This window comes from Centrocercus urophasianus, unplaced genomic scaffold (genome assembly GCF_019232065.1).
Source record: "Centrocercus urophasianus isolate 14NV4802_14NV808 unplaced genomic scaffold, USGS_Curo_1.0 seq_24, whole genome shotgun sequence".
Classification (NCBI taxonomy): Eukaryota; Metazoa; Chordata; class Aves; order Galliformes; family Phasianidae; genus Centrocercus; species Centrocercus urophasianus.
The window spans coordinates 2884335-2905840 of record NW_024884800.1 but is presented as its reverse complement, the minus strand read 5'-3'; the positions used below and the strand labels follow the sequence as shown (position 1 = coordinate 2905840).

The window sequence follows — 21506 nt, the reverse complement described above, 5'->3', positions numbered from 1 at the left end:
ATGGGAAAAGTAGTTAAACTAACACAAACACCCCACTCCATCTGCACAAGGGAGGAAAAGTCTTTCTCAGGTTTGGATGCCACCTCCACACCACACTGCAGGCTCCCAAGTACAACACCCCATCTGCCTCACTGCTCCAAGCCCACCAGGGTCATTTGCAAAGCACCTGAGATCAGCAAGAGATGGATGAAAAATATTGCCCATTAATTCCTTATTAGAGAGTGAACCAGGTCAATCTTTCAAGACCTCTCAGGAAAGGAAGAGCTGAAGACTCATCCCGTCTGGAACTCGCAAAAGCAAAACCAATCCATCAGAGAGAATTCAAACCTAAATGCAAGAAGGGGAATGACAGGGGTCACATGTCAGCTAATGGACTGAGCCTCAGAAGGCTTGATTTTAATTCCTGGCTCCGGCACAGAAAAGTCATGCTAACCTCTCAGGAAATTCTTACGCTCGTAGTAATCCTCATTCTTATGCAGCCCCCCCCAGAAAAGAAGAACATTAAACGTTTCCTTCTGCCTTTTCTGCTTCTTAACCACAAACGACAAAGAGGTAGGTCCTCTCTTCGCACCTATGCACAAAACCCTACAAGGCAGCCTTCATCCTACAGCAGGAGCCCCAGAGCACTAGTGGGAAAGCAGCAGATGCCCCGCCTGCATGAGCAAGAAGGTATGAGGATCACAAGGGTGAATCAGAGCGAATTTCCTTCCCCAGGAGCAACTGGGGCCTGCTTGCTGAAACCTGCATGTTACCCCCCGACATTCTTCAGGCATGCATACTTCCGTTTCCCAATATTCAGCCTGAAATCAGCCCAGTTCCTTACAAGGACAAACTTGGGCCTCAGGCTGCACTCTGGCTCACAACAGCTGGCTAAAGCCCTTCACAGATACAAGGCGGATGTGGCCACACAGCCCAGACCCATCCCAACCCACCACCCTGCATCACGCAGGATGCTGCTCCTTGGTCCAAAAGACTTTCCCTTCCTTGAGAAATCACAACAGATGCTTGAGCCGTTGCACGATTTCCACAACAGCTCGCTGCTTTTGCCAAGGGCCTTTACAGCATCAGTGAGCCCCAGGCTGGGCTCCTTGGCTCTAAAAGCTCCACGCTCTGAGAGTTTCTCCCACGTGTTTGCTACAGAACAGCCATTCCCAGGCAGCACCTCTGCTTGGCAGGTGGAGCTACTGATAATGAATATTTCGTTATTAAGAACAGTGTTACTCAGTCCGCCAATTACAATTCCTGCCTCTCCAGGAAGAGAAATCAACCCAATCCCTAAATTAAATCACAGCACAGTCACTGCTTGTTCCATGCCAGCAAACAAGCTCCCGCAAGCCAAACACCCAGCGTGACGTTGCTGGTCCCTGGTGAGCTGGATGATAGGGCGCTTCAGCAATTAGCTGTGGGAGGTTTGTGCCGTCCTTCAAAAGGCACAGCCACAGCCAAACTATTTGTTGCAGACTGTTCTATCAGCTCGGAAGTGAACAGAGCTGTCCTGAGGCTGCACAGCCAGGACTGAAATCCCAACAACCGTGCAGCAGACAATGAACGTTGGGAGAGAAGTGTGTCAATGAATACTGCAACAAAACATCAGAAACTACAAACCAAACCTTGAATGTCTCATTATGTTTCACACTGCATTATGTTTCAGAAGCATCTGAAGAACACAAATTCCACCCTAGCTGATCTCTTACTGAACAGAGCTACTGATAAAAGGAGAAATATCTTTTTCTACTATTCCTCTGCTACTTGCAATCTTGTTTGGAAAGTACTTGGGAAAAGGGGAAAGAAGTCAAAGCAATTCAATTCATAGCAAGAAACAATGCCAGATTGCAATAAATCAGCACTGCTGCATGACTGTCCTAGTGGCTTTAGGAAGCAGAAAAAAAACGTTCAACACTCATTTTCTCTAGAGAAGATGCTAGAGATCCTGTCTACCCTTAACAAAGGCAGAAACATTAATCTCAAAGATTAATGTGAAAAGCTGGAAGAACAGAAGGGAGCTGCTCTCTGCCTCCCAGGAGGTTGTTGGGAGAGTGACATTAGGTTTACACTCACAGCAGGGTGTTCCCCACACTTCTCCATAACATAAATTGAAACAGCAAGGAGGGAGCAAAGGTACCAAACTCACAGCCGCACGCTCGTACTTGGAGCACTCATCTCTGCTGAACACACCTTGATGAGCACAGTTCACAGCTGGGTCTCTTGGGACCCCACACTGCTTTGTTCTCGGGCGGCAGACGTGTAGGGAAGGAACCCATCCCAAGCACTCAGCCCATTCCAGCTCTGGGAGGGCAGGAGAGCTCTAGCTGCAGAATCCCTCCTCCCAGCCAGATGTTTCGTAGAACCATTGCAGGGTAAGAATGAAACATCGCTAAGTGACACCTGAGAGCGAAAGGTTGAGCATAAACAAAACCAGGCTATGAAAAAGCAGTGCTGCATGATTTTCCAACACCTTAAGTCCGCGTTTTTCCAGCATTTCAGTATTTTGTATTCACTATTTGGTGTACAGAAGTGCTACAGTCAGCATTTGGGGAGGTCCATCCCGGCTCCCAGCACCACAGACACACAGCCAGAAAACATTGCAACCGAGATGAACTCGTCAGCTTGGAAACAAACTGCTGCTGCCTGCAGTGCCACGTGCACTTCCCAATGCACAGCAGAGCAGCAGCTGGAGCCCGACCCCCGCAGCAACACAGCCTGAAAGCCAAGCAGCCACCAAAGCCAGCAGCCGTTTCCCCACAGCTCCCCACTCTTTCTGCAAGGCATAAGTTTAAAATATTCCAGCCCGGCTGCAAGTTGAAGCAGTTTAAAAGAGGGGAAGACGTGCCCCATACGGGTTCTGGGAAGGCACACCCTCAGCGCTCACTGATGATCAGAACGCTCTGGCAATGCAAAGTCGGTCCCAGCACCCGCTGTGCTCTGTTTACACTCCCGGCTCAATCAGGTGCACAGATAAGCAACGATTCTCCACCAGATGAAAGACTCGCTATTTGTCTTTTTACCCCTCTGCTGCCACTACCATGCCAGCAATCGCTATACATTTTGCAGAGGGAAGAATAAGGAAAGCAACAAGAAGCAACGCCGGCAGCCGCAGGGCAGTGAGCAGCACACAGCCCTTACCTCGCCTCGCTCCCGCTGCGCCGACTCAATGCCGTGCACAGCTGCTGCGTCTCCCACACCCACAGCACAGGGAGAGCCTACAGCTCTGCCACCCAATGGGGAGAGCGGGCAGCGGGGCGGCACTGAGCATCCCACAGACTGGGAGCCCCAGCCCAGGACCTGTGCCAGCATTGCTCAGCAGCACGAGGCACTGAGAGAGAAAGTTAGGCAAGCAAACTCGTTTCTTGGTTATCTTCACTGTTTCAGATTAAATACTCCCAGCGCGTGCAGCCAAGAGCCTGTGCTCCCTATGACAGTCTATCATTCTATGATTTGGTGCTCTTGTTTGGTGGATGCCTTCAGCCCATCGGATGCGATGAGGAGCCAGACCTCTAGGCGCAGCCAAGCGCCCACTGCTTCACACCACTGCTCTTCCAAACAAAAAACAATGCAGCCAAAAGACCCCATCCAGCAACAAAACCAAAACAAGCAAGCAACACAAACGTGGTTGTAAGTTCCAAGCTCAGAGCTGGCACGGCACTATATGGCATTACCTCAACAATTAAGCCCCGTCTGCTCCACAGGAAACAGAACCATCTGCTCCCAACCAAAAAGATACAACCAACCAAAACACCATGCTATCATGCACTACTTTTTTTAATATATTTTTTTTAATTGATCCATTATCAAAAAGGTCAAAAGGATTTCCAAAGAATAATCGCATATGTTAGAAGTCTCCTGTTAGGTCCACAGCATCTGAGCCCTCAGAGAGCAAAAAGGAGAGAATGTCACTTACCAAGAAGCAGAACACTTGTATTAGTAAAGAATTTGAAGAACCTGTGACCATTATAAAAAATACTTGACCAATAGGCTTCTCATTGTTTTCCTTTCTTTTCTCCCCCTCCCTTTTTTTTTTTTTTTTTATTTTTAATTACATCAGACAGGAAAGTGAGTCATTGCCTGGCCCCAGTTCTTGGGCATTACCTGAAAATTTAGCTTCCAGCTGTGAGGTTTCAAAAAGAGGCTTTTAAAAAAGCACACGCACGCACACAAAACAAAACCTCAGCTCCAAGCCCACAACCTGCCAGCTTCCTCGGGATGGTAAATATAATGAAATCCAAAATAGACATTTTTATGCCCAAAATTGCAAATGCAAAAACAAAAGTTGGAATGCAAAAGTGCTTTTCGGGCCAACAGGACCAGGTTGTCTGCATGTCAGGTGGGGGTCGGGGAGAGCAGCCTCAGCACTGCTCCAATTTGCTGCAGCAGCAGCTGGGTTCAGCATCATGGCAGAGCTGATTCCAAGTAGCTCACCCACAGCAGGGATGGAGCCTGGCACAAACACGCATCAGAGTCAAAGAACTTTATTCCAGGAAGTTTAAACCCTCTCTGTTTCTGCTTTACGTGCAGGTACAGCACACAGTAAAAACTCATGCTGTGTTAGGATGCACTGAGGCTTTGAGGCTACACAGGTCTTGGAGAGATCATACAAAAGCTTGGCCCCCAAACTAAATGACAATTTCATCTATCAAGCCCTGTTGCAGGGAGGGCAGAGCTGTCACAGGAATAGGGAAGGGCAAAGGAAAGCCTCCCTTTGCCTCTAGCATATCCCTGGTGCTGGGACGGAAAAGCAGCACCTGCAGGTTTGTAAGTGGCAGCCCCATGCTGCAGGGGCAGCTTCTCACTTCACTTATTTCATTTTCTCATTCAGGTGGCAGTCATGCTCCCTAGGTGACAAATATCTACAGCATTCCCTTTGCTGGGGAGGGAAAAGGCATCATGCCCCACAGCCAGCTCAGATGCTCAGCAGCTCCAGGGTGAGGAGAAGCTGAAGTTACGCACACAGGGTGTGCATGAAACTATATTTGCAGAGGACCAGTGGCAGCCAGAATTAAAAGCACTCAGCTCTCTAAATAACTCCAAACCCAGCCCTATTGGTGCAACCTGCAATTACACCCGAGCCCAAAATAGTGCTCAGGCAGTGCCAGCGCCTCTCTCCCTGCGGCACACCCCGGGTGGGTGACGGCATTGGGGACACGCTGCTCCCAGCCCGCTTCCTGCAGCACAGCCAGAACACAGCTCCTGCCCTCTTCCAAAATAGGAGTTCTATGGTCAGTTCAGTACACCAGCGTATTTTCCTCTTCCTCTCTCTCTAAGAAAGCCTTTTAGGGAAGCACAGGATGCCCAAGGAGCTCAGAAGTCACTCTGGTTGGGTGACAAAGCACCTCTTTGCACAAAGCAGAAGCCACCCCTTCCCCAGTAAGGGACATATCCAGAGCAAGGAGCCCTTCCCTCATCGTTGCCAGCCACCTGAGAGCACACAACACACCTAGTGGAATCTGACGACAACACACTCAAGATTTACCATTCTCCCAGTAAAAGAGCAGGATCTCCTGCATGAGACCCAGTTGCATGGCTGTAGCAAGAGGATACAACGTTAAAGTGAAGACTTCCCCTCCCTGTCAGCTTGCCAACACCAGTTGTGTGCAGGAGGGATGTGGAGAGACCACGTCACAATCACAAGATTCACACAGGGGGGAGGACAGCGGTGCTATCAGGGTCAGCAAAACACCCTTCAAGCACAGGGAGGTGCTGATGCTGACGCACAGGTACAGGATCCCTCCAGAGCATCATTGCGCAAGGTAAGGGCACGTCTCCTCCCCAGCTCCAGCTGCCAAGTTTCACTGGGAGGCCACTAAGCGTGTTTGCCCTCCAGAGGTTACTGAGCAGGAGCTGCCAGCCAGGTGAGGCAGCACAGAGGTCAACTCGTCCCCCTCCTCACACCATCCTGGAAAACCTCCACCTGCTCCCAGACCCTTTGCTTTCCTGTCTCTCCAGAAGACTTTTTCTACCCCTAGTTAGCAACGCCAAGAGATGCTGTGTTAATTATGGAAACTGTATAAGATAATCAATGAAACCCAAGGTGAAGCACAAGTTCCCAGAAAACACATTGTAGCAGCCCTAGGGTGCAATATGGGAAGGGTTCTGCCTGCAGGCATCTCCAGTTCCTTGCTGCAGGGACCATGCCCGTCCCATGCCTGCTCTGGTGCTGCAGGTCAGCTCTGTGAGATGGAAAACAGGAGGGCAAGTCACAAGCAGCTTGAAAAGCCAAGGTTACTTAAACTTTTCAGCCTCCCCACAGCAGTACAGGCACACATCCTGCATGCTTTGTCTTAGCTCCTTGCCGTACCCAAGTGTTTTCCAGAGCATCCTCCTACTTCAAAAAGAGAGGATATAAGGGGGGGGAAAAAAAAAAAAAAAAAAAAAAAAAAAGTAACCAGGTGGAAGAGAAACCAGGAAGCCTAAATAGTCATTTCTAGCAAAAACACCACACACTGCAAGCCAGGGATTTAGACAGCAAGGCTGATAACCAGCCAGTATCCCATTTTGTAGCTGGGATCAGCAACCATTCACCAAGCCACCACTCCCCCCTCCTCCATTCTGTGCACATTCTTTTTAAAGATAAGGGTTTTAATGAAGCTATATACAGATGGATAGAAGCACTCTCCCCTGTGCTTTTTAACATACCTCGAGGTTTTATGCATTTCTTGCCTTCACCTTCTGAGGCTGATCAACTGCAAAGTACATTTCATCAATGCAAACATCTACATAAGGCTTTGACAACAAAGGAACAAACATTTGACCTTAGCTCCTCAATTTATCAGTCCGTTTAAAGAAGAAAAAAGAAATGTCTTTGCTAGATTTGCCCCTTAAAAGCTTTCTGAGCCACTCTTTCAACAAGCCTGTCATCAGGAAGAAAGCAAGACATTAGTCAGGCTCATGCTTATTTAATAAAAACCTGCATATGTGGTAGAGTCTGAAAGTTTGTCTTCATTTTTAAAGTGCCCGTAAACCAGAATCTGAATTTCTAGTGTAAAACAGACTCCAGGACTTGCCCAATCCACCCTGTGCTCCAGCAAAGCTCAGCACAGCAATTAACCGAGTAGTTATTCCCAGCTTAGAACAGGGAGCCATGTAGTCACCATAGAAGTCAGAAAGTATGCCCAGAACACCGTGCAAAGGATCTCTCATGTCTTGCTATTTCATAAGGAAATCAGAGGCTCCACTGATGTCAGCTCCAGGAAATGAGACACAGGCAGATGATGCCGGAAGCAGGCTTTATATTTAGTCCTGAGTCACCCACTTTATTAAATTCTAAAGACAGAGGTGGGTGTGGAGAGGGGATACATGTAGCAGAGAAAAAAAAAATAACAATAAAGAACAAGCTATTCTCTCGAGATCATAGGCAAAGGAGAGTACAGGGCTTTGTTTTGTTTGTAAAGCAAGAAACAACACATGGGCTGGGAACCCCTCCTGCACTGTCACTGCAGAAAGACTGCTGCATTTCATGGGTAGAAGCAATCAGCATAGGGCTGAGCTGGGCACCTGCAGTATGGAGCACTTCCCATCCTTCCTGCAATACCTTCTTCCAGCCAAAGCAGAGGCAACAGAAATGAACCTGGAGCAGAGAATATTTTGAAGCTAGTTAAGCACCTCCACCTAACCCAATGCAAAACATATCTTACATTAGCCTGTTTCAAGGAAAAGGTTTTCTCTGGGTGATTGCAATGGCACATGGCGAAGGTTGATGAGGACTGAAGCAAGCAGAGAGCAGGGGATCTGACACAGAGTAGAACAACACCAGCAGGGGAAGAAAGCAAGAAGCAATGTGTTTGTGAGTTGGCACAAACACACTTCTGCATCTCTCACTTGAAATACCAGGACTGTCCATTAGCCTGTATGTGGCTCAGGCATTCTTCTGCTCACCTAAGTCTAGAATACTATTCATCATAGTTGCTGTTCAAGGATATAATGCTTTACACTGGAATCATGCCACCAAAGAACACAAGTGACTGCCCAAATAGATGATTTCTGAACAGAGAAGTTGTTCTGTTCCATTATCTGGCAGCGCCCAATTGAGTCACATTTACAACTGAGAAACCTGGAAAGCCTACACGGACTGTATGCTCATGGAATAAACTCAGGTTAACTTGCAAAATGTTTATCAAAACCTAGCTCTTTGTATTGAACCACAATACAAAGTACAGTACAGATTTGTGTCTTCCTACCAGTCTGCCATAAGCCTTGTCACCTCGCACCACCGATGAGTGCTGTGCAGTCTGATTGGTGGCAACATCTGCACAAACATTCCAGCAACCTCAAGCTGGAGTTTTCCAAGTGGACCCACTTAGCAAATACTAAAACACTGGTACAAAAGCCACCAACTCTACCTCACTTTGATTTAAAGCCTACAGCAAACAAGAGCCATCTCCAGTGCCAAGTGCAACCAGTGACTTGCCTACAGAAGCAGCCTATTAGATTACTAAGCAGAAAGTAAATTGGTATAATATCCAAAACAAGATTATAACAGCAAAAAGGATGTGGCTCTCAAAATAAATATGTGGACTGTAGGAAGATGGCAATTATGCAGAACAAGAGGTCAAGAATCGCTTCATATCTGCCACCTATATGCAAGATGAGATTACTCCACTGCAGTCATCACGGCATTCTCAGACCAGTAAGTGGGCATCTGACCAGTTGCTGACCACTGTCCAGACCAGTTTGCTGCAGAATGATCCTGGTTAGTGGTGAGGCTGTGGGAGACAGCCATTGGATGGCTCTTCAGCCCCACACAACCCACCAGCAGGTGACCATCGCTGTCAGGAAGGTTTCACCACTGGCAAGTCAAAGCAAAGACCATGCAGTCAGAGCAGTCATGTGCCCGGCCCAGCCCTGCAGGACCTTTAAGGACTTAATGGTATCTCAGCCAGGCATCCTGCCACATGCTGGAGGTAGCCAAGAGCCATTAGACATGAAGGTTTTGGCACATGGCTCTTTGAGTTGTGCAAGTTGGCCTACAAACTGAGCTGCGTTGGACTAGTCCACAGTTTTACCTCAGGGGACTTTGAAGCTTTTCCTGGTATTTAGCTTTGGGCTTGGATTTGTTGGCTTCTCCCAGAACTGTTCCCCCCAAAGGCCCAACAGAAAATCTCCTGTAGGATGGATCTACTGGAGAGGCCAATTCCAGCAGCCCTACATCCACTGCACTTTTTTTCTGATGTGTAAAAAGATGAGAGCATCAGATTGGATTGCCACTGACTCACACATAAAGTGCAATTTGTCACAGATAGCCTTCAGGTCTCTAGACTGCCATCTTCACCATACAGCTCATTATGCTGTTAATTAGTAAGCTTCCTCATATTTTCCAGACCATAAAGAAAGCTACTAGCAGCGGGCTGATCTCTGTGCTGTGAAGCCATTATTTGCTTTGACTGCTGATTCCTTGCACTCTTAAGTCCATTGCTGCTACTGGGTATAATAATACATGAATTGCTGTGGGGGAAAACAAAAAACACCTTCATGTTTCCAAGTTTAATAAAAAATAAATACATACATTTACAGATCCTACATGAAGCCAAGCCTAAGCAAGGCAGACTACTTCATAGAAGGCACAAAGCAACTGGAGGTCAGGCAGGAAGCTCTAGCAGCAAACAATAATATCAGGAGGTACAACACAGATTAGGCCAAAGAGATCCAAATGCTGACCCAGAGTATTATCTGGGAGCCTAACGCATGAAACAGCAATGCACTAGAAGTGCACTACTCTACTAGGTGTTCAATAGACAAGGTATTAACAACTAAAGTGAATTATTGACTGGTGCCAGACATAAAGATGCTTGTGTAAGAGAGGGTTTCAAGGCCATTAGCGTAGGGCTGAACTGCTGAACCTCACTGCATTTAATGGCTTTCCAAAATCATCCTATATAAACCTTCAGAAGTTGTTGAATACAATCCCCTATAACCCAACAAAAGGTCATACACCCTTTGGAGAAGGCAGAGGAAGGGAGGGAGGCATGCAAGACCATGCCATCAGCGATGGCTATAAGCGGAGGCTGCTATAACCACCCGTCCAGGAGAGCAATGGTAGCTCCCAAGAGCTTCTTAGCCAAGCAGGAGCAATGTACATTTTTCAAGTTTTCAATAAGTAGTCTGGCTACAATGCCTTTGCTAAAGCATTTGGTTTGTATTAAACAGTGGCAAGAGCCCAGCTGGAAATCAGATCGACGAGAATATTACAAAGGGGGTGGGCAGCAGCAGGACAGAGGCGAGATTGCTCCGGAATGTCCTATCTGTGTCCCCAGAGAGAGCTTAGGCCTAACTTTGGCAAAGCAGAGCAGAAAGGAACAGACGAAAGTTGAGGTCAGACATCCAGGACACTCACTCAAAACATTTTCAGTCCTCAGAAGGTAAAGTTTCCCCTCTCTCCTCTATGGAGAGGTAGATTTTACCTTAACAAAGACCAAATTTGCTCATAATTTCCAAGTGCACTAAGGAACTTAAAGGAGGTCAATGGAGAGCAAATGGAAAGACAGTTAGACGTGCATTCAGAAGTGTTACAACCACAGAAAAAGCTCTTAAAAGCAAGACCAACCTTCTCCCCGCCTGTCTGCAACACCAATCACAATGGGATAACTCCACATACACCTTATGCATTTCCCAAAAATAAAGTCCTCACGGTCTATTTTTGGAGGCAAAATGTTTTGTGCAGAATTCAGGAACAAAAAGCTTAATTGTAATATTGCTTTTCAACTCACTTCCTTTGATCCTGTGAGCAGCTGGAAAAAAAGCACCTTGTTCTATGTTGGGTCAAGGAAATGTTTAACTACAAGATTTACAGGAGTATATATATACTACTATATATTACTATATTACTACTATATATTATACATATATAATGTGTGCATGTATATTCCACTGCAGCACTGCAGCCGCCCAGCAGAAGGCAAACACTGTTTTAACTCAAAGAAAACAGCAACAGACTATTACAAGACTCCAGCATCAGCCTGCTCATTAGGGTCCTGCCACAGAGGCTCCAAGGCAGGAGAGCATCCAAGCCAATCCCTGGGACAAGACTCAGCATCCTGGAATCTCAAAACCACAGCCCTGCTCCAAACCCAAACAATACTCTGCAGACCCTTCCCAGCTGATTATCAGAAGGAACGCAAGATTGCAACGGCAGTGTAAACAAGGACCTGGGATTTATGACCCTTCAGATGTTGTTTAGCCAGTTGAAATGCTGCTTCATGAATTACAACTGCCAATCACAGGGGTGGGTTGCTTGAGTTTAAGTTTCCACTCGGGCAGAGCTGTTCTGGAGACACTGAAAATTTCAGTGTTTACCCAGCAGCTTCACCTCCTCTAGCAAAAGGAGGGGAGCAACTGGGACTTGTCTGACCACTGCATCACCACGAACAGCATCACTCCCAGCCCCTTTTCCTGCCACTGACAAGCCAGTGTTACGCGGGACTTGCAGCATGCACAAGCAGGATCACACCTCAACTTGTCAGCTCCTGCATTGCCAAGCTACAAACATACATTTAGGTAAAGGGCATATAGAAAAGTAGGATTTTAGCTACAATTCCCTGGTTCCAACAGGACAAGCACAGAAGAACATACAGGTGGCACACAGATGACAGCACAATTATTTCACAGGCACCCCACTGCACATCACCTTCCATCTAACCCAGATAGGTGCGAGTTTGTTATCCATCATCATCTTCAACTTCCATTTTAAATATCTTTTGTGCACTCAGCTGTGGCAAACCCTAAATCAGTCACAAATGTACTGGCAAAAAAAAAAAAAAAAAAAATCAGTCCCACATGTAAAAATTTGAGTGCAGAATCACGTGCCTTCCTATTCCCCTTCTAGGAAGAAAATACTTTTCATATGTCGACCTTTAAAGAAGGCAGAAAAAAGGGGATTTTCCTTAAGCTTTGCTTCCTGCCACCACAATGAGATGCTGCAAATCCAGTAGGGATTCACAGGACATCCCCAGTGCCCTGCAAGTCATTACGTTCTCCTAGCAGGACAGTCTCCCATCACCTGGAGTCAAGGCAAGAGAAGAAACTGTGCCCACCAAACCTGGCAGAAGCCACACAACTGGGCCCCAGAGCAAGGGGAGGATGACCTCCAGCACCCAGAGCCAAGCACACCATTGCTGCACTGCTTTCACCACATCTCCTGCAAAGCATAGCATCCCCCCGAACCACAGCCTCACCAGCACCTGGTGCTGGAAAAATAGGTACAGAACATTCACACTGCCTGTCTGAGGCACCCCACATCATTAGATTTTCTTCCTTATGTTTTCTGCTTCCTTCTGCTTATTTTGCAATTGCTCCCGCATTGGTGTTCTGCAGGCTTTCCTTCTCTTGACTTGCTTCTGCAACAGGCAACAAATCACATCCCCTCATAAAACTTCCTGCATTTATACAATGTTTAAAAGCAGCCTTGCTAGCATTCTTTTCAAGTTTAAAAAAAAAAAAAAAAAAAAAAAAAAAAAAAAGAAATCACTCCCTTTATTACAAAAATGTCTGTAGTAAAGAAATAACTGCAGGAGTCAGTTTTTCCACTTTAAGAAATTGAGAGGTGAACTAATATACTATTGACTCTCAGCTTAAGTAAAAACACACAGCTGAATTAGGCAAAGGCTGAAGGCTCTGTCTCTAGACTTCAGGAGGAAAAAAATCCTCCTGGTGCCCTTCCACAGTCAGCTTCTCAATTGTTTACAAAGGTTTTATAAACGAGACAATATTTCCTCATCTTGAAGTTTTTTTTTTTCTGCAGTCTAGCCTAGATTAGAAGAACCAGAAACAGAACAGGCCAAGGCGGAGTCCACAGAAATTGAAGAGAAAAAGGCACTTCAGAGAGACGTTTGATCATCAAGGTCATGTAAACCATTCCAGGCCTGTGAAGCATGCTAGTCAGAAATAGCTGTGAAACAGGCACCAGGCAGGGGCTCCCTGCTCTCCTCCTGTCTCTGTTCCTCCCTCATGCTCCCCTGTTCCTTTTGTTCACCCAGAACATCCGTACAGGATGGAGGCTGCCCGAGTCCCACACCACGTGCCACCGTCCCTGCAGAACAGGCAGGGGACAGCAACTGGCTGGCACTGCTGAAGCAACTCGCTGCCTCATAAGCATGGCCAAGGACAATGGAAAACAACATAAAACAAGGCAAGGAGTCAACAGCTGAGCTTTAACTAGGCAGAGAACTGATGCCCAAAGCAAAGAAAGCAATCCCAGAGCCAACCACTCCAACTTGCCTCAGCAGTCTTAGCTTTAGAACTTGACTTTTCTAATAGGCATAGGGCAGAATTAGATCATCATCCCAGACACTGGTCAATCTCCTGCCCTTAATGTTTGGTTTCTTTTCAGTTGTTTAATTTAATAAGACGATGGAAAATCGTGCAGTTCAGGCCCAGACAGACAGGACTGTGTGGGAAACTGCAGGACAGGAGCAGCCTCCAAGCCTTACAGCTCTTCTGGGCTGAGACTTACCTCAGTTGGCAGCCCAGTGCCAAAAGCACCCTCTAAAACATCACTGTGGTTCTTGCTGGGCATCAAAATGCTGCTCACCAAGAATTCAGGATGATACAAGGTTCTGCTTTGGGGCTAGGGCTGCTAGCTCCAATGAATGCGCAGCACAGATACAATTTCTCACCAGGCTCTCTGCCAAGTTCACAGATTTAGGTAGCGCAGCACCTTCCCCTCTGTGAAAGCATCTCCAGGATCCCTTTCCAGCCCCAGACTCTCCTCTCAGAGAGCTGGGGTCATCCCATCCAACTAACCCTCTCCACTAATAAGGATGAACCAGGAGCTTCCTCCAGGCCACTGGACTGCAGAGCTCATGGTTGCCAGCCGACACTTTTCAACTCTCAGTTCCTGCCAAGAAGCACAGCTAAAAACTGTACTCCATCTCTGCAATAACTGCATGGGTAGGAAGTCACTCTTGACTGCGCACCTTGCTGACAGGGGTCACCCCTACACTTTCCAATGCATTGGCAGCAGATTTTCTAAGACATTTTGCAGCTGAAGAGCTTCCTATAGCCGCCAGCATCCTAGGAGCCAAGACATGAATGAGTTGTGCACAGCCTTTCTTTTCAGCAGAAAAGCTATTTTCAATCCAAGTCCATGTAGGGTGGAGCTCAGTGTCCAACCAGGCCAAAAAAACCACTACAATCCACAAGACCAATGCCTGGCAACCTTTGCTTGCAGACTGATGTCTGTTCTATTTTGGGGATAGAAGAAATTTAGAATAAAAAGATATATAAATTAAAAAACAAAGGCGGCTATGAGAAGTGAATAGAGGGAAGGGCCAGATTTATCCTGTGTATTTTGGTCTAAAGAACAACGCTCTAAAGACCATGAATCAGAATCGCTTTCTTTTCTATTTCCAAACACAGCTTACAAGGTATCGTTTATATCATGGGCTGAGAACAGAAGAGCACAGCCCCAAAATATTTTGTATTCAAACCATGGCTCCTTGCACAACAGCGGGGCCCTTGGGAGGATGAGGCAGGGAAGCAGCCACCAGCCATAGACATACAACCAGGATCCCAAGCAAGGAGCTTTCCTCTCTGACACCACTACAGTATCTGTTGGGACACCTTGTTCTCTTCTGATGCTGGGATTGCAAGAAAAAGACAAAGCAGAGTTGCCAAAGTGACCTGATGACTGGAAAATAAGGGAAGTTTTGCATATTTATGGTAATGGCAAAGCAGGCAACCCACCATGGGCAGAAATGGTTCACATGCTCTCAGCACCTACAAGAGAATCACACAGACTTCCTACATAACTGGACCTCTAGGTTCTGCTTAATACAGGCAACACCCCAACAACTCCTTAAGACACAGGCACTCAACCCAATTTAATGCAGCCATTTCTTTCTACCATGTTACCTCCACCTTCCCTACAGCACAATTTGTCTAAAACAGGGTATGTACAGCTTCTCTTATTGCTTTCAGATGCTTCTTTAACATCCATTCACAAACTGCAAAACACTGGCAAGAGTATCTCCAGAGTCCCTTCTCTGCCTGACCAGGACTGGATTATTAACATCATTACAGAAGTATGCAATTACTTCTCTTGGCAGAATGCAAAAAAGGGCAGAAGAGAAAAGAAAGTACGCTGGGCTGAGTGCATTTCCATTATTTTCCCTGTTTAGCTATCCTCTTTAATTGCACTCATAATCCAGCTCCACTAGAGAAGTGAATATTCACTGAAAAATAATGACCATCTGTGAGCTGTAGACTAATGAGAACCAGAACAAAGCTGAGGACCAGCATTGACATACCCCAAGCACTGCTGGCATCTCAGTCACTGGTCTCCAAGGAAAAAGGTAAACAGCTACACAAAGCTGTGAAGTTCAACCTAAGATTTCATTAGTGATGCAGTATGAGGGGACCCTAGATACCCTTTAACACCAGGTGATATTCACCATCACTATCCCTTCTTCCCATCTTGTTCCACCCACAAAGGACAGCACCTGCTACCTGCTCTCCCACCTCCCATCACAGCAAGCCACTTCCAGCTTTAAAAGAAACAAATAAACCAGCTTACTCCAAAACATTGAAATTAGCCTTCCAGCAGAGACACTACACCTTATCTTCTGAAGATCACAGCAACAGTCTCTCTTCACAGCTATGCAGCAGGGACTCCCAGGAGCATCTGTGAGCTGTCAGTCTTTTGACAGGAACAAAAACCTACTGAAGAGGCAGGAAAAACAGCTGTAAGCATTTCAAAGGAGGAAATGAGACAAGGAGACTGCTTATAAGCATCTGGCCCATATGGATTGACATGAGCAAGCGGCCGCAACCCTGACCAGAGCTTCCCATTTCAGACAGTTGTCCTGCTCCCCACATCCTCAGCTGCACGTCAAACCAGCAATTATTTTATTTATGTCAGTAATGCTGAGGCCACCGTGCCTTGTGGGGATAGCTGTGGTGGTGCAAGAGTGTGTTGCGTCCCACCTGGGCACAGCCCCAGCAACCAGCCTGCCTGGGACGCTGCACTTCCACAGGCAGCCGCCATCCTCGTGACTCCCAGCTGCTGAAAGGCAGAGATAAACTAACAGGGCTCAACCAGCAACACATACAAAAAGAGAAAGAACAGCTCTTTGCTGATAGTAACCCTACTGAGGACACGCGGGCTGCCTCTTCATCCCCACGTCATTCGCAAACCCAGTGACAAAGAGAGCGCTGAGTTGGCCAGACCCACAAAACACAGATCTGACCCACTGGTTGTTAGAGGAACACACCTGAACTAATTCTTCCAAGCGGGCCAGACAGGACTTGCTTGTCATTCTTTACATTTTTAATCTGTGGCCAAAAAAGCCAACAGCTGTCAGGCTGGTGGGATGCCCTAGCACCCTGCCTGGCCTGGGCACATCGTGCTGGGAGCAGCCCTTGCCCATTGCACAAAGAGCTTTGATACCTCAGGACTGAGCATCCTGGTGTTGGCAGAGCACACGCTGGCATGTCCTGCTCCCCCAGCCTTTGAAGCAGAGATTTCTGCCTCTTTGCTCCATTGCTTCTCACTCAGAGAAGAGGGTTTGCCGTGTGTATGGCTGACAGATCACAGAGCTCACCAATCCTGTTAAACCCAGAGCCAGAACGTATCTCAGACACACAGCCAGTGGTGCCTGCTGCCCAGCACTAGATCCTGCAGCCATACACAGGCCCAAGTCCCACCCTGGGGCTGCTGTCAAAACCACTACTTGTCAGGAACAGGGGCATCAGGCACACAGTGCTGCAAAGTGCCCATCCTGAGGTTTGTGATGGGGCTCAACCATCCCTGACAGACAGGATTTCCTGACCCCACGCTGGCAGTAGGCAATGCTACAAAGTCTTAGGCTGCTTGCTGCTAAAGTGCAGAAAACAAAACCTGGTAGAAATGAGTTTTGTGAAGGAGCTGAGCAGCACAGCAAGATCCCTTGCACTGATGTAAAGGAGGGGGCATGGGGATTGATCCCCCCCAGGCATGGCATCAGCCTTGTTGTACCATCTGACTACGCCGGGACAGGGCTGGGTATCTGCAGGGCTGCATAAGCCAGCACTGCAGGCTAAGACTAAAGCTATGCTAAATGCTGGCATGCACAATCACAACCCATGCCTCACCTATCCCAAAGCATCCCAGCACTCCCCCAGAGAAGCCAACAGCAGGGGCACCTTCATTAAGACCCTTGCCATCCAATAAGCTCGAGAGAAACAACACATCCAGCTGAACAAAACCTAAACATGTGCAGCAGAGGACACAACAGTGCCACACTGATGGACAGCAGTCACAGGGCTGGCAGTGATTATAGCACTCACTGTCAGCTGAGCTGCTCTGCTTGGAGCCATCAGCATCTCTCAGCCACACCACCCAGAGCCCTGGTGCCAGATCATTGCTCAGCTGCCTTCAGTCCTGAGATCACACCTCTCACCTTCCCAACTGTTCCCAAAACAGTTGTGAGAACAGCAGGTGCCTCTGGGCTGGAAAAGGCCTTAAGGATGTAGGCAAGGTAATGCTGGCAGTGTGTTACAGCCTGAGCAAATCTCAGGATGTTGGAGGGGACAGCAGTCCTCATGCACACCCAGCCACCAGCACTGCATGCTGAGCTCAGCCACAGCTGCTTGTGCAATGCTCCAACTCCCCAAGGGTCAATAGAAACGTATGTGCAAAGATGTCAACAACAGATGCCTATCTAAGGGTTGGGAGAGGAGCACAGCAAGGTGATATTGTGTCATTCATTACAGTAACCCAATTAAAAAAAAAAAAAAAAAAAAAAAAAAGCATTACTTGATATACCCCTGCATCACCCTCATCACACAACTAAGACCAACTCTTTTTAATCTGCTTGGATTGAACGTTTTGTTCTGTAAGTATGAAGTAAGGTTGTTTAATGAACTTCTTCCAAAATTAGCACCCAGCTTTATCTTTGACGTGAATCCAGGAACTTCTATCACTACATTTACGTTCAGCTTTTTGGACATTGAGCTCACAGAGCAGCTGAACACATACAGCACATTTCAGAAGCAATAGTACCCAGCACACAAAGATTAGCAACCAGCTCCTAAATACTAATGCCTCATATGGCTGCTGCTCCCAGGGTGGCAAGGAACTTCTGCCTTGTAATAAGTTACAAATTAATATTTGTAATTGCACCATGGGGTTGATAGCCTGTCAGTCACATGCTCTGACAGCGGGCATTGATTACAAGGAGGAACATCGGCCTTCCCAGGAAAGAAATTGCAATGACCCCAATCGGCAAACTGCAAGGAAACAACGTAGCATCGAAAGTCAAACCCACTCCCAAGGAAAAGCCAAGCCGACAGGGCCATGTCTACAGAGGGACGGATCTCCCTGCAGGACTCTGGTCTCCAGCATTCAGCATTTTAAGGAGAGGGATGCAAAGTGTTGTAACTTTAAAAAAGAAAAAAAAAGAAAAATCTGAAAAATGTGCCATGAAACGCAGAAGTATGCAGAGCGGGTGTGTGGTTTTGCTGAGCACACGGCCTCCTTGTGTCACCCCACCTATCACTCCATGCTGTGTAAAACAGGTTACAAGGACACAGGTAGGGGCAGCTTCACCAGGTTAGCTTCTAGCATCTGACACAGAACCACCAAAACAACCTCAGGGCCAAATGGGGCCGCGTTAAGTGATAAACGGTGCTCGCTACTGATCGCTACCACCAACTTTAATATAAAAGTGGGTTAAAATATCCATGCAGGTATAGAAACATCACAGGCACGCCCTCCCTCCCTCAGCCCACTGCCAACCATGTACAAAACAAAAAGCATTTCTCTTCCCTCAGTGCATAAAGCCAACCACGTTAGCAAAAAAAATGCAATGGATGCACTGATGCTACAAGTGGAGCATTTGCAGTTTTACTACATAAGTTTTACCATAAAAGCACAAGTGTATCAGTGTACACTTAGATCACTGGCAGCTGAGTAAAATTACTGTCCCTAACGTTCTTTTTGAACAGTCATTAAAAGCGGAATTCTCCTTTGCGTCTCATTTCTGTACAGCAAGTTAAGCTGCTGCACAAGGGCCAAGAAAACACAGGAAAAAGTTTGGAGAAGGTCCTGCTGGAGTGGATGTGGCAGCAAATCCACTGAACCAGGCTGCAGTTCCTTCACTCACCGTCTTAATCTCTCAACAATTGAAACCCAGAGCACAGGAGGCAGTAAGGCAGCCCCAGGGGATGGGGGTCCTCTGCCTTTATCCCAAACCTGAGCATCCATCAGACAAACATCTAATGAAGTCTTCAGTCCCCACAGCTCTCCCCACTGAGAAGCTAATCCAGAGAAAACCAGCAAATAGGTTTCTGAAGATTTGGGCATTCTATAATCTGAGTGGATATTTGCCTACTTTATAGGAGGGGTGACTTGGTCTGATTAGCTTTGATAAGAGAACAAAGACCCCGGCTTAGCACGGCTCTTTCTATCTAGTACTGAATAACCGAATTTTATAATCATGTTATGATCTCTTCACCAGACAAAGAATGAGTAATTCGTCTTTCACAAGCAGAGAATTCTTCCGAAGGAGCTCAGTTACAACCCGGGCAACATCCTCAAATTGTTCAACTCCCGGCCGAGATTAACGAGCTGCGATAAGAGCAGCGCCGCAAAATAAATAAAAAAAGAAAGATTTCTCTTCACAAATTATCCTAAATACATCTTTTTAAAAGCATTCCAACACTAACCAGCAATCTTAAGTCCTCTACTTGCACCCCACAGTGCCCCTGGGGCTGAAATGTGCAGAATATTGCACCCAGGGGATGGGCCTTGTGTCAGCTAATCCCTTGCACGGCTGCTGCCCGCCGCCAGACTACCGGCAGCTCCTCTTTGAACAAGATGCCTTTTCAAAACAGATTGAATTTCTATACATCATTATGCACAGCACTAACATATGTTGATCTCGGCAACTATTCCTTCTTTATATCCAGGTTCCAGCTGTTGCCTTTAAAGTGACTCTGTAAGTCTCCCAAGCACGAAGGAGGTTTTCTTCTCAAGTTACCCAGCTCACTTGAGGAGTCACAAGTGTTACCCGCTGAACAACGGCTCCAAATTCTCGTGCTAAAGCTATTTATCTGAGATATCTATTATCTTTTATAGTCTCTTCCACAGACTGACCAAAAAACAGGAAGCCCAGCTCCAGTTTGCACACACATTCCTCTGGGATTGTGTAACAGCAATAACAACCCCGAGGCTGATTCAATGGCATTTGCTCAGAGCTATGCAACAGCTCTCCTGAAATGAGCAAAACGAGCCCAAGTGATGCTCTGCTCCAAGGTGCGGATGCTCCTGCAGAGCAGATGCGTGCAGCCTCTCCCAGGGAAGCACTACCAAGGAAGCTAGATTCCCCTCCGTGTGTCTCCACTATTTTCACTCAGATTAAAACTTAAAAGTCACTCTGTTGCTCTGAGAGGACACGTTAGCTCTGTGAGCATCAGGATTTGATGCTACCTCCTACCGGGGCTCTCCAGCCTCCCCCCATGCCAAAGAAAGCCCAAAGCCTCACCCTCTCTGAAAGCCCCCACCGCTCCCCTTCCCTTCGCAGCCTCCCAACAAGAAGCCATTGTTCGGGGCAGCGCGGGGACGTTTCCTCTCCCGGCCCCAATTAAAAACGTACAAAAATAAACCCCCACACGCTCGCCCCACGACTTCGCTTTATCCCACCCACTCCACCAGCACCGCTTTCCTCGCTCTTTCTGCCGTCGGCCACGTTCCTCTGCACAAAAGACCAAAGTGAAGCGCAGTCCCCGTTTCAGTGCCGCCCTGCGGGATCCCACGGCTCGGCTCCTCGCAGCCGGTCGCTGCTTTCCCAGCTCTCACAAACCCGAAGTTTAGCACAAGTCGGGCTCCGGTTGTTCACCGACCCGGGCTTGGGAGGGGGATGGAGATGGAGGGGGGGGGGAGGGCATTTTCTACGGGGTTCAATCACCCAAAGTCCCTTTCACGACCGCAAAGGACTCGGAGCGCCTCGTCGTCACCAGGAACGCACCGGGGCCATTCACCAGACGTAGGGGGGGGGGAAGACAAGCGGGGGGTGGGACAAGCAGGGCCGGGTGGAACCCCGCGGAACCTCCGCGGCCGCTGGAAGGATGCTCGGCCCGAAACGAGTGCACAGCAACTTTTTTTTCCCCAAGTTAGAGCCGGGCTGGGGAGAACTCCCAGCAACACTCACCGCCCGCACGCCGAGCCAAGCCGAGCCAAGCCGAGCAGTCCTGTCCCGTGCCGTGCCGTGCCTCAGCCCCGCTGCCCGCGCTCGTTGTGCCCCAGCCCCATCGCCCCTCCGGATTGGACCCCGGAGGCCGCACATCACGGCGGCCCAGCACGGCGATTAGGCGGCGGCGGAGTCACTCAGGGTGGGGAGGAGCCGGCCGTCCCGGAGCACCGCCTGCCTTGCCTTGCTTTGCCTTATCCTGCTCCGCGTGGCCCTGCTACCCCGCGAACATCCCCGCTCCGTGGATCTCAGTTCCCATGCACGCGTTGTTCCGGTCCTGCAAGCTTTCCTCGTTCTTCCCTTGTGTGCGTTTCTCCTTCCCTACTGGCTGCCATCCCTTCTGTCCTACGTGCA

The 21506-nt window shown here is 47.9% G+C and overlaps 1 protein-coding gene across 5 annotated transcripts in view; it reads right to left on the bottom strand.

Annotated features, from left to right (window-relative positions):
• The window catches only part of PLS3 (plastin 3), a 44706-nt gene extending 23519 nt beyond the window's left edge, over positions 1-21187 (bottom strand). Inside the window, exons 1-2 of one of the 5 annotated variants that reach the window (XM_042824837.1) lie at positions 21114-21175; positions 15500-15645 (exon numbers count right to left, since the gene is read on the bottom strand). The gene's annotated coding sequence lies outside the window, so the exon portion shown is untranslated. Of the gene's footprint in view, positions 1-3123; positions 3190-15499; positions 15646-21113 lie in introns of those variants that run through there. The other 4 variants (XM_042824839.1, XM_042824840.1, XM_042824841.1 and 1 more) reach the window with 4 other exon arrangements.
• Positions 21188-21506: the final 319 nt, after the last annotated feature.